We start from the raw sequence: 14,800 nt of genomic DNA on the forward strand, positions 1-14,800 counted from the left end.
GGGTCAAAGGCAAGACCTCAAAGCACCGCAACAGGATTAGGGCTGCTTATGGAAGAGAGATGAACAGGAGGAAGCAGAGTTCAGCAGCAGCTCTACCACATGGATGATAGGTGCAATCATAAAAGGCGAGGCACATCCAACAGGCCATCAACTCCTAAGTTCTCCTTAGATGATCACCTAAGTTGGCAGGTGACCATCCAGGGGTCTGGATGCCTAAGCAGTTCTGACTCTAATGCCTGAAGTAAATGAGACAGAGATATATTCGTTCCTGCAACCTTCTACGAGCATTTTGAAATTGTGGTGGAGTTCCTTGCAGTCTCTATGATGCTCAGCAGAGGCCTGATGAATTGGGAAAGCAAAATGAATCTTCAAAGGAGAAAAATGGAGAGAAAGGAAAGATCCAAGAGGGTATTTAGAAACACAACCGACTACGAGGATCTTCATGAACATATCTGTATCAGAAATGGCTCTTTGATTAAAGCCACCATGAGCTTCTTGAACTTCAAATAAGGTAATAAGAGTGAGGGCAGAATATATCTCAAATGACACCACTGCTGGACTACCACTAACCACATTAAATAAACTGCAAAAAAATGGCTAGCTGTTTTTATTTTCTTCAGGGAACAAGCCATGGCCCAAACCACAGATAAGCTTCAATGCCCAACCCTTCTCTAGCCAGCAATACATGCTTAGCGTCTAGCTTTGATTTCACAATGGATCTCCCTTAAAAAGCAAATGGCATACCATAAAAGATTCTTTTTCATTCTACCTTTCTGGAACAGAGTTTGCACAGCGCAGTCACAGAAGCATGCAGGTTAAAGCTCTGACAGCTGTATTCAGTGCCCTCTAGTGACACATCGCTAGCCCCTCATCCTGGTTAAACAAAAGAACGGAGCGATGGAAAAGATCCTTGGTAGCAAGGGGCCTGCAAAGCATTTTTTTTAAAAAAAGTTGTCAACAAGATGTAAGGCTTAGAATCTCGCAGTAGCAGCCGCTGTCCTGAAACTGTCAAAAAGTGGGTGAGAGAAGGCAGAACTTGTATGCAAAGGGCCATTTGGAGGTTCAGGAGAGTAGCTTCAGCTGGCTGAAGATGAAGATCAAAGGCAAGAAAAAAAACACGCAGAAGATCCTCTGCCACTTTTCTGTTTTGTTTTGTTTTTAACGTTGTACCTAACAAGCAGGAAGCTAATGCATTTCAAGAGCTACAAATCATATATCTGATTTTTTATTAAATCTGTCTTCTGAGGTGCATTAAGTTTTCTTGCTATCTTCACCCACAGGCAGGCCCCTAGTGGCAAACTCTTCCTCCTTCATTTTGAGGAGGGGACAGAAATTAAAATGTGAAAATACACAAAGATTTCAATTGTAAAAGGATGATTGGGATGATGTCCTCAGACAAGGAGTCCAGGACCACATTCCAGGCACTGGAGCTGCTCTCCTAGCCATGCTTCAGACAGCATTGCAAAGAGATCAACAGTGACTATTGGGGACAAATGGAAGTGGCCTTAGACCAAACCAGACCCTTGGTTTTTCCCCACCCCACCAGGAGAGGCTGGACATCGAACTGGGGATCTATGGCATGCAAAGTACACACATCACTAATCACGTAGTTCATCACACCCACCGTAAACCAGTAGAACTGAAACATTAAGGCCACATTTCCATCATGTTCACATAATGTTTACCATCAGTGCTGTTCCAAACAAACACACAGCATTTATGTTATTCCTGCCCTGACCTCTTAAAGACTAGGCCCTTCCCATTTTTTTCACCATTTTCATTTTCTTTCTTTCTCTCAGTTCAGAAGACCCACCAGAGTGTGAATCTGATGAATTCCACTGGCAGATAGCAGCAGGACACGTCTTATTCTTAAAGTCCATCTGCACTCCAGTCATTGTTGGGGAAATAGTTCCCGTGGCATTAAAGGCAGGTGCATGCTGGAAAACACACTGTGAAGCCAAGGCAATGGCTTCAGACTCCAACAGAATCCATCTCATTTTGTATTTCTGGGAACAATCACTAATGCATATCTCTGCCAAGGCTCTGGCTGCATATCTTGCAGCCTGAGGACTTCTGGAGAAGGAGGAGGAGCAGTCACAGCTTGTACTGCTTTCAACTGACCCATATAGCAACAAGCAGCACTTCTATCCTATAGAAAAAGGGCAACCACAGTTCAGATTTCTATTGCACCAATGGCTAAACTGACAGATAGAGATAAACTGAGCAGAATAAGCCCAGATCTGTCCGACACTACCGCTGTTTAATGGCCAAAAGTGTTCTCGTGTCTGCACCGCCCTGAGCTCTAAACTGAGCAAGTTGGCAAAGAACCTTGCATCAAGGGCAGGTGCAGACTTAAGACAGAAAAGCAAGCCGCCCCAAATGCAACTTTAAACAATAGTTTGCCAAGTTCCAGAGTAAACAGAGGTTCAAAAGATTTGCTCGCTGGTGATGGGAGAATTAAAGATTAACTCCAAGATGCACAATCAGGAGACGACAATGGAGTCCTGCAAGGAACGGCCATGTAGATTTGCCCTGTGGGAAGATCTGCCAAATGTGTGGCATGTAGATCTTCCATGAAAAAAACCCAAACTACAACTTCCTACCCATAACAAAGCCTGATGAGTAGACTGGCCGCTTTTTCTTCTTTCTGGATGACTTTGTATCAGGGCTAGCTTTAACTCTGATTTTCTAGGGCACCGAGGCAAGATCAAATCACAGCTCGTTCTCACAGCCAGAAACTCACTCTGAAAACATCTCCATATTGCCACAATCTCTGTCTCTCTTCCCCCTGCCCCCACCAATCCTTGGGCTTCACCATCAGCACTAATCAGAATAAAATTGAAAATGCGTATAACTGTACAAGCCTTCCCTCATTTCTCTCTTGTTGCTGTTGTTGTTGACACTGACTGTCTTTTGCGGCAAGGGGAAAAGGAAACCGTAGATTTATTTTTCTACATTTTAAGTGGCAACTCTTAGGTTTAAACATGCTGCAGCCTTTCAGACCCTCTGGGATTGAATCGTTTAGACAGCCTTGGGGTATGGTGTACTGTAAATTCCCACAATCTCTAATCGTTGGCCTTCTCATTGGGTTGATGAAAACAGCTATCCAGCAGTTTGGCCCACGGTGCACATGGGCTTAAAGTTTTCTTGCTGAAATCAGTGGAAGTGAAGAAGGTTGATTCTGGGCTATTGTCTTTCAAGTCATTTAACAGGTGAGTGAGAGCAGTTACGAGATCTCAAGAATGCTTCTAAGATATTTAACCTACAACAAGCAGTCATACCTCCGCAGGGAGGATCTGTGTTCTCTTAGTCCATCCAACCTGTTCTGTGTTGATTCAAGGGAGAATGGCTATATGAGGAAGTATCTCCAAAATCGTGTGTGTGTGTGTGTGTGTGTGTGAGAGAGAGAGAGAGAGAGAGAGAGAGAGAACGAACCCATTGCTTTACTCAACACGCAGCACTTCCAAATGAAAAGTAATCCTCATTTGTGCTCCAAACACAGTTTAAAGGAATGGCTGCGCCTTCATTCTGCTCCTTGCTCAAGGCTTGTTAAAGTGATTAGTGGAAAACCTTTTATGAAACGGCATCCAAACAGTTCCCCAGGGCCCCAGCGTACAGGAGGCAAGTGTGCTGACCAAACCCCCAATTCCCTTCGTTAGGACGGATAACCAGCCCAGGGGATCACTAAAAGCCCTCTGAACAACCTGCTGTCATCCAGAAACGGCTTCCAAAGATAACGCTAAGAAAACACGGAGGCCAACCCACACACGCCTGGCCTGACGAAGCAGTCCTCTTTGATGGCCTCTTCTAAATCTCCTCTATGCAATCTTTAGGAAATGTCTCTCTCTTTCTACAATATGCTGAGCCATAAGATATGCTTAAGTGCTTTGCAAAGGCAGCACACTGTGGGGAGGGGGCTGGGGACGTGGGGAGGAGAGCAAAGGGGAGAAAACAGGCAGGACGCTTGAGACAATTTTCACCACCACCCCTCCCCCAAACGTCCCTGACTCCTGGCCCATCAAGGGAGATGAGAATCTTTAAGCAGCAGGAGAAGACTTCTGCAAGCCTCTTTTGGGCTCATTTCCTTCCGCGAAGCCTTCTGAGAATCCAGCAATGACTCATGGGCAACCAGTTCAACTGCCAACTAAGGCCATGCCGCTGCCTGACCCAATCGGGGAACAAAGATGCCCCTTGAAGACGACTCTAAGAGTAAAGAAAAAGCAAGAAGGCTGCTGAGCGGACCCAGAGCTTCAGTGTGGAAGCCTGGGGACCCATGTTGCTATCTGGGAAGCTTATGGCTTGCCTAAGGACACCATGTTTGACCAGAGTGAGGCAGCACAGGGCATGCAGTACAGCTTGCCTTAGACAACACCAAAGGATAGGAGATTCTGACCACTTAAGAGCAGCCATCCTATTTTCCAAGCAGGGACACAGAAATCCCACAGGCCCTATATGATTCCTTCTTCACTCCAAACCAGAGACTTAACCACTCAGAGTCCCAGTGGTGCAACTTCCTTTCATGTCAGATTTAATTCTGCATTTCTTTCATGAAGCTCATTTCTGGAATTTATTCTGAGAGGATTTTCAAGAGGAGATCTCAGGAGAGCAAAGTTGAGCAAATCTTCCAGGCTTGCCTGAGACCCCTGATTATCGAAAAATGAAGGAAAGAATTGCAATGCAATACAGAGGCCAGAGGTCCTTCTTGGATAAAATGAAACATATATTAAAAGAAAAAGAATCTTCAGATTAATGAGTGCTGCTGTCTCATACACCAAACTGCCCATGTGATTTTTTTCCCCAAAGGAAAACATATCCTTGTGAATAGATACTTTTGCTTCTCCACTCTGGTACCTTTAAGATAGGCTGGGACCACAACTTGAAACATTCCTGACCAGGGTGGCCAAAGAATTCCTGGATATGTGATCTTGTGTCCTTTTTAGTACACAGTAATGGGAAGTCTCTCACTTCCTTGGGGAACAGTAGGCATTCGTCTGTACTTTGCTTTCAGGCATGACCCCAACATGCCCAGTGTGGACATCTTTACCTTGACTTGAGCTCTTCTGCTGCACCCTTTGGTTGGGTTCACACAGCAGATCAAAGCAGACTAAAAGGGAAGCATATAGTCTGAAATTTAGAGTGCTGCTGGAACCCAACTCTTGCCTTCACATGTTGCATGAGCCAGGTTGTCCTGCTAAACCATTATTTAATGTATATGTTTAGGTGTAGCATGTGATGTGAACCCAGCAACTGTATGTAAACAATCCAGATTGAGGGCTTACAATCCAGACTGAGGGTTTACACGAGCCCTTTTTGTGAAGTACAGGAGGCAGAAAGGCAACAGCAAAAGTCTGGTCCCGAAGAACCAATTCTGAAGCCCAGGAAGAACCTTGTCTCTGAGACTCATGTTCTGCTTCGAGCTGCCTTCTATTTCAAAGCAGTAAAGGTGGGAGCAGTATTGGATTTGAGCTCCATCCTGAACAAGAAAGACTGTTTCTAGCTTTCAGCAAACACACTAGAAAGTTAACACCTCGGCTCTATTGACAGGAGCATGTCTGGTGGTGTTACTGCAAAATTTGCATGTGTTGTGGCATTACAGCATGATTTATTTTCAAAAAACAGCAATGGCAAAGTTCTCCTCTTTTCATTTTTCTCCCCCCGCCTCTCTCGGGAGCTCAGCTACCAAGTCCCAGCATAACAAATCTCCTCTCAGTATAACTGCTGAAAGCTTATTATGATGAATGGCTCAGAAGCTCCAGGGCTGGCAAGTATGGCCAGCAAAGGGCATGTTTTGGAATTATAGGGGGACTGGCAGACCCTTGAAAAGTTGGCATGCTTCTGAAATGATATTCTCGAAATGAAACCAATATCAGCATCTGGGCAGGTGTTAAGTGATAAGCTGCCAGGGACTGATTGCTCCTCACGCTTCCCTGGCTGTGAACTGAAGCAGCAGCTTGAGATAGTGTTCTCACTGCTACACCTCTGACAGCGAGTCCAAGCTTGACCTCAGAGACCTCAGTTTGGATTACCAGTATAAATCCAACCAGGATTTACAGAGGAAACTCAGATATTCTTATATCTGGCCACACTTTTAACCCTGGTTGACTGTTTCTTTTTTGAAACATTAGAGCAGTTTACTGGGGACCCACTTACAGATAGTTCTCACTTACCGCCTGCCTTGTTTAATGACCGTTCAAAGTTACAACAGTGCTAAAAAAATAACTTTCCAACCAATCCTCACATTTACGACCATCGCAGCAATCCACGGTCACATGATCGCCATTCACGTGCTTTGCAACCAGTGCGCATTTTTGCTTGCAACAAGCCAAGTTAGCACTGTACCGTATGGAAGGCAGAAGTAAAATCGTAAGTCGCAGCCACATGATTTTCCACTTAGCGACTGCATCACTTAGTGACCAAGTTGCCGGTCCCAATTGTGGTCACTAAGCAAGGACTACCTGTAGTTCCAGCAAGGCAAAAGTGTAATGGTATGTGGGAATGACCTTGGGAGGCAGGATGAAGAGCACTGCCTAGGGAACGGTCAGATAAGAGACAGCATAGCCTGCCCCTGGATAGTGGGCAGGGCAAGAGGCTCAGAAGGGACCCTCCCTAGTTTTTCAGGCTGCAAAGAGGACTGGGAGAGGGGGAGAGAGATGTACATTCAGACTTGCAAGCTTCTGTTAATGTAGCTTTACAATAAAGTAGAATTAGCTTATCTGGTTGTGTTTCCTGTCTGGTCTACCTGGTAAGGCTGACAAAAAGTGCCCGATGCCCTTAATGCCACTGCACCAGTTTACAGGCTGGGGGGAGCCTGCCTCTCTTTCTTTTTTGAAGACAGACTTCGGATTAATACACACTGGAATGGTCCCAAACTGCCAGAATAGGGCTGTCACCCAGCCACTTGCTATGCAAGCAAAGCGCTGGCAACTGAAAGAGTCAGCAATGCAAGGGGAATTAAAAAGCACGGTTAAACAGCCCCAAAGCCTCATGCATATTTATAAGCGACACAGCAGCAAGACTAAATCAATACTCCTCCCTCCTTCATTATATATAGCTCAGGAAAGAACGCACCACTAACATAGTCTGGTTAAAATCATTTTTTCAGAGAGACCCTGGAAGAATCTCCCAGCAGGGGAATGAGTGAGTCCTTTAGAAGGGTTGCTTCGTACAGCTTAACAGGGTAACATATATGTATTTAGAAAAAGAACAAGATGGCCGAGGAGAAAATGTTAAAACATCCCACTAAACCTCCTAAGGAATAGCTGAACTGAGGTCTGGTTCAGTGCTGCAGTATGGTGAGTGCCCAGAAGAAACGTTTTGGTGTCACGCAGATTCTACACAGCTCCCCCGCGCAAACTCCATGAGCTGGTCAAAATGGTGTTTGTCCATTCCAGCACCATATCTCCTCAGAAGAAAACCATCTTGCTTCCTGCTTCATTCCCCAGGGCAGAGACAGGTATGCTGACACGTTCCAGCTGATCCGGACTCCAACACCCACCCACCCCAGTCAGCAGAACCAACGGCACTGGGTAGCCTCCCTCTGAACCTTGCCTTCAGTCTACCTTACCTAGCGGGTCCTTTCATCCGCTGCACCAACTCATCTCTTAACGTATCTCAGCACAGATTTCCATTTCCAATTTAAAGGCATTTGCTTCAGCTTCTGCTTTCAGCTCCACGCTATCCAGCCACACTGCTGCAGCAAACTAAAAGAATCTTTTGCTAAGCACAAATATTTAAAGAGTCTTTTAAACATGAAAAGAAACCAAACCAAACCAAACCCAAAACATCTAAAGAACCAAAACTTACATTCTTCTTTATCTGAGCATCAATTCAAGACCAAGAACGTAAACAAAGTGACCAAATAGATGGAAACTCTCCATAGTTCCCAAGAAACTTTCATCCGTTTTGTATTTATTTAATAATACTTCTGGATTATCAACACCATGGAACTCTTTTCAACCCCGAAATCCAATGGTTTACAAACTACAGAATTTGTACGGTGTTGTGTTTCTTCTTCCAACATCCAATATTTGGTTAAAAATGGCTCACATTTTATTTCCTAAATCTACAATCCACATGATAGATTTCATATTAATAAAAGGGATATGAACAGAAAATGTTCTTCATCCTCAATTTCTCCCCACTTAAGGAGTAGTTCTAACTTAAAACTGTATAACCATCTGTACGGTAAAGCTTTGTAAGAACTGAACAGATGCATTTGTTTTTTCTCACCAAGGTTTAAATACTGGGTAAGTAGATAGGGCATTATGTATCAACCACTGTATTCAACTTCTGTCAAGGGTGTGGATATAATCAATGCTAGGAATCTTTCTTCTGTCTTGGATTTATAGGATACTGTTTGAAGTTGGTCACCACAGCAGAGTCCTATCAACCTTGAAATGTATCTGGGAACTATAATTCATAGAAGTATATTGAACATCTGACTCAGGAGAGGATAGAGATTTCTGTTCCTAAGATAGGCAGAGGGAGACCAAACTTAAATTATTTCCTAAGCCTGCAGTGCCTTCTACCCATTGTAAGAAGAGAACCTTTGATAAAGAAGAAGCTATGAGATGAACCTCCTGACCACCCTAGAGTTTTGAGACTTTACAGCTGACATGAAATCTGGCCCTGAACCCAATCTGTGATATCCACCACTCATACCTTTGAGTTGTCAAATATACAGGTTTCTCATTTACTGTATTTTCAATTAAGTTTGCATACATATATAAATTACTTTGTAAATTATTGGGGGGAGGATGAGGGGGAGGGACAAAAAACAGTACTGACAACCTTTTTTCAGACGCTAAGGCCATAGGAGCATAATAACGAAGTGGCAACATCCCCAGAGAATTTGAGTCAGAAGTTTCAGCCCTTATTTGACTTGTTTTTATGTGGCCCTTTCGAAACATTAATAGGTACATCAAGCTGTCAGAGACTTACAGGACCTACTTCCTTTTATTTTCTGTTGAAAACTGTTTGGAGACTTGATGCTGCCAAATGTTGACAGTGCATCCTTGAAAGACTTTGGGGGAAAAAGGGGACTTAGGAGCTTCACAGCTTAATAGCCTTTTTAATAACACTTCTTAATGAATAGCCTTTTATACAACATTTTACTTAGTGTTGTTTTATTTCAAAATAGCATTTATTAACAGCACTTGTTATTCTGTTTTCTCCTGCTTGGACAGCTGAGAAAGTGAACCAGAGTCATTCTCATCCAGGCTTTCAGAAAAAGCTGTTGAGAGTTCAGTCTGCTCAAACTCTTCTGTTTCCCATTCTTCAGGGCTGTTACAGATACCACCATTTCTCAGAGACAAGACATCGTCATCACTGGAGAAGAAGTCTTTTCCCACCCAAACAGATGTGTGCAAGGATTACCAGGCTGTTCTTTCACAATCTTGACATCAGTCTATGTGGTACACTAAGCTGATTAATTTTTACTCTATTCCCTATTCTCTATTTTTCAATCTCCACTTGATTAATCAGAAGGGTTGAATCCATAGATGACCAGCCCATCCGGGCCAACATCTTCCTACAGTTGCCAATTCTGGGCTACACAGAATTGTAGTCCAGAATTTATTCTAAGAGAGTTGCAGCTGTCCCCACAAGTATTTTTCATTTTCACCATTTTAAATGGCATAATTGGCAATTGATCTTGGACTTCTAAAGGGACGTGTCCATAATGAAGAGAGACAGCTCCTGAATTAAACTGAAGATGAAGGAAAACTGTGAGCTGACCTGGAAAAACAGCTTAATGCCATCATCAAAATACAAAACATTGCAATATCACTGGCAGCCAAATCTCTCACTGTATAATCAAATTCATGTAACACTTTCTCCTTCAGCAAAGTTCCTTTGAAGTGGCTGTTTGATCGTAGGGAATCTTTCTTCAAATAAGCCCAAGTTGATTATTTTTAATGCAGATGTTCCATCGTCTTCCTGAAAAATACCTATCATAATGATCTGATTACATCCAATCATTTATTTCCAGCCATTACTTTAAAATTGGGCCTGATGAGTCACAGTAAATTCACACACTCATGTTTTCTGGTAGTTAATGACTCATTTGCAGTATTGATTAGTGCATTTCTTGGGTACTACATCCAGAAGAGAAGGGAATGGGAAGTCACTACCTACTGAAGGCAGCATTGTGAGGACTGAAAAATTAACCAGTTTGACTCTTTTCTAGGCAAAAGACACTAATAAGCATATATAAATTGATTTGAAATGGCAAATTGCAACATACAAAATATTTATTTAGAGCCGCAACCTCCAAATATCCATTGTCCTAAAATTTAAGCCATCCAATAATAAGATCAAAACTCTTCGCAACAGCATCTGTATTGTTCTGTATTCCAATGGCCATGGCCAATGAAAAACTTCACCATTCTCCTGGAGATCATCATGGCTTTATCTGCTAATAGGATAAGGCATTCTCCTGAGTACTCATGGCAATCAGTTAGTAAAGGTATAATTAAATCCTGTAGTGGACTGAATAGAAAGGGCGGTGGAGAAGGATATGGGCAACAGATTCAGCTTCCTCAAGTGAGCACAGGTGGAGATGTTCTTGTAAGGGATGCATTGAACTCCCTTCTAAAATACTATGAAGGCAATAGATTGTACTTTGCTTAATGGGAAAACTCTCTTTTGCTCTGGGCCAAGGATACTGGCACAAAAGAAGCCTGCTGAGAAGGGTCTTCCAAATAAACTTGAGATATACAATTTGGGGTTGGAGGCTTAGATTTTTCTGAAGACCTTGGTCTATAACCCAACATTTCAACACTGAAAGAGCTTTTTCAAAGCCAACTTGGTTTAGGTATTGAGTAAAATGTTCCCTGGAATTTAAGCCCAAATTTATTCCAGTTGTCCATAGAGATTTCAATTTACCCTGCAGGCCAGAGGGCATTCAATTTAAGCCAGTATTATAAACTGCAGTGTCACACATGGGCCAAATCAAATCAGGTCAGATTTCAATCTAAATGAAGAAGGGGATAAATACTGGAGCACATCATCCAGGTCCTTAACAATTTTGATGGAAGGGAGAGGGACACATGACAGTGGTAGAAACCTGGGAGCCAAAGATCAGGCAGCTCATGGCCTTTGCTCTGGAGATCTTAATTGCTGCCACCAGATGCAGAAGAGAAGCTGCCAATGAGACTCGGGTGGCAAATAAACAGACTCTGGATAACTGGCTGTCAGATAACAGACCATCCATCAGGACTGACAGCAGAAAACAAAAAAAGAAAGCTCTACCAGGTAACTTCACACACCTAAATATGACAGTAAAATCTCCAGATCACAGGGATCACGATGAATGAAAGTATGCTGGGTTTTGCAGGGAACAAGACCGTGTGAATCTGCAAAAAATGGAAGACTCAAACTTTATTTGGGATTTTGTTGTTGCTTTCAGACTGCTATAACAACATTTATGAATGAATGGGTTATTTCATATTTAGAAGTTGGTATGAGAGACTCCTGTTTTGGAGAGGTAAATTTTCTTAAATAATGTCTTAAACATACGAAAACCAAGACTCTCTAAAGGGTTTTGATTGGGACACAACTTAGGAACAGAACCTTAGCTATTTATTGTTAAGCCTACAAGCTACTAGGAAGTTTATAATACTAACATGTCTACCCCAGGAGGAAGACATTCTCCATATCTTAGTATTTCAAGCAAGGAAGGTAACAGGACAACGTTCTGCTTGATCCAGTTTTTAGTGAACCATAAGGAGAACCTGGGAATGAGAAAGCTGAAGCTTGTCAGGGCTACCTGAAACCAAGGTAGATATTTATGTGGTATTCATAGGATTGTGGCAACCAATATCCACTTGCACTTTTGCTATTTTGATCAGAGATGAGACTGATTGGGGGGGGGGGTGGAATGGAGATTTCCCAACCCCAAATCAAATTTAACAAACGAAAAAGCTGCAAGGCAATGTGATCATGTTTTATAATTATCAACAAAGGAAAGACATATCTGATATGGAAAAAAAGCAGTTTAATCCATCAGACAGAGACATACCATGGAATTAAGTCCACAAAACTCACACTGGAAATAAAGCGATTATTTTTTAATGGGAAAGAAAATAGCCCTGAGGAACCGATAGCCAGAGTATCAGGCAAACTTTGTGTCACTCAAGTGTCTCCCTCAAGATTTGGCCTCTTCCCAAAATCTGTTCTATCTCCATTGCATGCTGCATTACAAATAAATTTCACCTGGAAATCCACAACTGAAATGTATGCATTTTATAAACCAGTCCAAGCTCAAAATAGAGTTACTATCTGTCCAGAAACATTCTGATTCTGAGGTGGCCCCAGTGTTAGTTCTGGATGGGAATGTTCTTTTCTCGAAGGCATAGTTTGCAACTTGGGGGTCCTCTTGAACTCCCCCCCCCCAAAAGAGCAGGTGAAAGCTATGGCTGGGGGTGGGTGGCTTTGCTCAGCTGAGACCGGTGCGCTAACTGTGGCCCTACCTGAATTGGGAGGCCTTGGGGGCAGTGATCCATGACTTTATCACCTCACACATTTAGATGAGCAGATCATGCTCCACTAAGACCCACCCTTAATAATGTCTCAAAAGCTGCTGTTGGTCCAAAAGGCGGCAGTCAGGCTGTTAGTGGCTGGGAACCATTATGCATGAATTACCCTTTCACTGATTGATCCATCAGTTGCTAGTTGGCTTCTAAGACTAGTTCAAAGTGCTGGTTTCAACTTATATGGCTTGGGTCTAGGGAATCTCAGGGAGTGTCTTCTCTAGGTTGAATCTGCCTGACATGCACTCATGTAGGGAAGGGATGCTGAGAGGCCATCTTTGTGAGAATCCAAGAGGACGAAGGCCTTCTCTGTTATGGCCACCATGGTCTGAAACATCTTATCCCCTGTGCCTGGCACCCTCTCCATTAGCCTCCCACAAGGCAGTGCTCTATGAGCAACCACTGGGGGCTTGATGGTTCGTTGTTTGACTATTAGGCAACCATTGGTATTAACCATCCAAGCTATCCTTTCCCCCATCCCTTTGCTATTGCTTTCACAGAGAAGCTCAGAGAAGCTCCAAAATCATTTTCTTAGGAAGTTGCAGTCAGATCCCATTACTGTAAATGAGGTCTGGACCATTTGCCCCACTGTTGTTCAGAGAACTGAGCTATAATCAAGCAAAGACAGCACTGAAGCAAACCACTGACTAATCATTTCTAATCTCCTAAAGCAGCCCCAAGTAACAGAGTTTAGAAACCATTACAAAGGAGGATTTTTATAGAAGAGGACTTTCAAATAATAAGAGCTCAGAGTGGAGAATAATTTAAGAATAATTTGGACTGGTGCAATTTTGCTTCATAGGAGTCAACTACCAGTCATCCCCAGATCAAAAGCATCAGATTGGAATCAGTCAGGAATATGCTAGAACATACAGCCATGTTGCTAGAGTCTCACCTGAATCACAAAAGTGTGTCTGGAAATCCTTTATAGGACAGAATTGTAGCCTTTGATCATCTTTAATGGTATTCAAATTCTGATGTGCCTTCCAAATTTTTAGCAGTGATGGAATGGAAGTAGACATTCCAAATAGCTCTGTGCTGGGACCTCATTTCATACACCAGACATTCTCAAAACATCACAGTTTCAGGAAGGTGGGAAACATATTCCTCCTTATATACAGCTGGCATTCACATTTCTCTTGCTAATGGATGTGGAAATTTCTACTCATGCAAGATAATCAAAGCCTTTGTCGTATAAATAAAAAGCAGCATTCAAATCCAGATGAGACCACCTCAAAGCATGAGACCAGACTGCTTCTGGAGCTGTAGGGCTAGAGATTGAAGAGAGACAACCTGACTCATGTCGATACTTCTGGGTCTTGTACAACAAAGGAAACACAACTGTTTTAAGGAAGAAAGAAAACTGAAATGCACAGGAAAGAATATTTAAGGTTAGATTTAAATGGCTCCATCCCTAACAGTGTCATCTCCCAAAATACAACAGATTCCCCATTCATCTCTTCTCTTCCACAAGCAACCAAACAACCCTTCCTGATTCACTATGGTCCCCCCAGGAAGAGGAAAACAAGACAGTCTGTCCAACCTCTGGGCAATTCAATTGATCCATCACCAGCTTGTTATTATCTTCTCAGATGTCCAAATCATAGAGAATACTGTAACACATGCATGGACAATTCAGCCACAGCAGTTTTCTGCACTTCCAGCTGTTTGACAAAGCTAGAGGACGCATAATGAAAGAAACTTCTTGAGATGCTTTAAAGCTGTGAACAATGCAAACTCACAGGAGCAGCATTTTCATATATGGAAGTTATTTTCCACAGAGGTGAGACAGGGAAAGCCATCAGAAGAAACCTGTGCCTCAAGGCTACTTACTATCACTATCAACAGACCGTGTGCTACAGACGAAAGGGCTGATGAGGGGAAAGGCAATTTTGGAAATATAGATGTTCAATTGGGCATTTCAGACTTCAGCTGTCAACTTGCCTCATGCTAGCCTGATGGGGCAGGTGGGTAAATTCTAGGCAGTAAAACTGGGTGCTATTAGTTCTATGAGATACATCAACCAAACCTCATCCATTCTTGTTCCTCTCTCACAGGCCAAGGGGGTTTCTGTAGAGGACAGAGGCAATGGCCTTGAAGACAGGAGGAAGAGACACTACCAAGCCAATAACCAGATGAAAGGGGCCTGAGCCCAGGCCAAGAAAGTAATGTGAATGGCTCAGACAAGCCCCTCCCTACTTATGTGAAGATAAAGGGAAAGAGGAGGGAAGTGCATTGAGACTTACAAGATTCTGTTACTATAGCTTTAC

At 42.9% G+C, this 14,800-nt stretch overlaps 1 protein-coding gene across 1 annotated transcript in view; it reads right to left on the reverse strand.

Moving 5' to 3' along the window:
* The window catches only part of MAD1L1 (mitotic arrest deficient 1 like 1), a 330,372-nt gene that overhangs the window by 128,896 nt on the left and 186,676 nt on the right, over positions 1-14,800 (reverse strand). The window lies entirely within an intron of this gene.

This window comes from Python bivittatus, unplaced genomic scaffold, assembly GCF_059951505.1.
Source record: "Python bivittatus isolate LINGU-HERP-01145 unplaced genomic scaffold, Pbiv_v1 ctg000560_np1212, whole genome shotgun sequence".
Taxonomy (NCBI): Eukaryota; Metazoa; Chordata; class Lepidosauria; order Squamata; family Pythonidae; genus Python; species Python bivittatus.